The sequence below is a fragment of the Furipterus horrens genome, unplaced genomic scaffold (assembly GCF_987537825.1).
Source record: "Furipterus horrens unplaced genomic scaffold, mFurHor1.1.pri manual_scaffold_2, whole genome shotgun sequence".
Classification (NCBI taxonomy): domain Eukaryota; kingdom Metazoa; phylum Chordata; class Mammalia; order Chiroptera; family Furipteridae; genus Furipterus; species Furipterus horrens.
In genome coordinates, this window is record NW_028327172.1 from 134,658,911 (window position 1) to 134,660,488 (window position 1,578).

General features: G+C 38.8%; 1 pseudogene; it reads right to left on the reverse strand.

Moving 5' to 3' along the window:
- Nucleotides 1–655: 655 nt before the first annotated feature.
- LOC150019545 (interferon-inducible double-stranded RNA-dependent protein kinase activator A pseudogene) lies at nucleotides 656–1,578 on the reverse strand (annotated as a pseudogene).

The following is a 1,578-nucleotide window of genomic DNA, read 5'->3' on the forward strand; positions in this document are numbered from 1 at the left end:
AAAGTTTTATTTTGATAAGTTCTCCGGTGTAATATTAGCCTTGATTTCTTAGGCTAATCCATTCTTAGTTATAGTGAATTATTCTTTCATGGTATCACAATGTTGTTCAGGAGCATATTTATTATTTTTTTAAATCTTTCGAGTCCGTAACACTTTAATAAAATGAGCCCACTATAACAACAACTCTTTATTACATGGATTCAGATATACAGCAGACCAATCATGTTCCCTGACATTTAACAATCACATTCAATAAGCACTTGTTAGTGCATCCCTCAACACTTTAATTATAAGGGGCTTCCTTAGAATTCCCTTTTCAAAGCCTTACACAGAGAAGTTAAGCACCAGTAAAAAAGACTGTTAGCAGTTTTATTTCAACATCTTCATCATCATCAATACACATGCAGTTTCTTCCTTTTATGTACATGACATTGTCAAATGGGTGCTACACTCTGCCTATTTTATATAAATACAATATACCAATACAAAGTTGAAGCCATTAAAAATAGTTTAATAACAACTAGGAGATAATTAAATCTGTAGTGCTGATGGAATCTATGAAAGAGATTTAGAAACAATGCAAAAACTCAAACATTAAACGTTTTACTTGGGAAAGGGTGAAAGAAGAACTTTTTATGTGCTGCTAAAGGGTTTTTTATGTTGCTCCAACTTTATTTTCTTTCTGCAAAGCATTGTGAGCAGCATCACTGTATGCATTGCCACAGGAGATCCCAGAGCCATGACAGGCTGTGATGGAACTGGTGGACAGTTCAGTGAGACACTGGTAACTTGCCCATTGGCACTCAGTTCTTCTGTATCCAAATATGTTACATTAAAACGTTGTTCCTTAGCAATTTCACTAAGCAGTTGGATATAATCTGTATTTGGGATAGTGAGGAGGCTTCTTTTCAGTTGGTTGATCTTTTCACCAGGAGAATTCCTCAAGGAATGCCAAGTACATCCTAAAGTATGTCCTACTACTTTTGTTAAAGAAATGTGGTTCTCTGGAGAAATATTACTGAATTTGGCAAGAAATTTCTCCGAAGCATTTCTCTTGGTTTTTCTTTTTTTTGACACCCTCTTTTCCAGTTTCAATAAACAATTCTAGCCTACAAATTGTGGTATATTCTCTCTTATGAGCAGGTCCTCCCTCCTGGGAAAGAGTATATTCAGAAAGTCTCCAGCCATGATAAACAGTCAATTCCTGCACTGAACCAATAGAATTAAGCTGGATCTTTGGTTGCTTGGAAGGGTCAGGCATTAAGGGGTCAGGACCTGCAAAGCGAATACTTTCATTGGCGTTCAAAATGCTTATGACGGCCTCTGCAGCTCTGTGTTTCCCCAGCTTCTAACTTGTACCTTCACCTGTGCAAATGGTCGCTAACGATTCCTCTGAAGGTGAAAGTGGGCACGTGTATTTACATAACGGATCTTTCACATTCATAAGCAGGGACGTGCCGTATTCGCGTTAATACCTGAATTGGTGTTTTTCCCTGGTTTAGCTGTAATCATCTTCCCCAAACTGAAGGTCCCGCTGCCCTGGCGCTGCAGCGGCGGGGCCGCAGCGCGATGCCGACT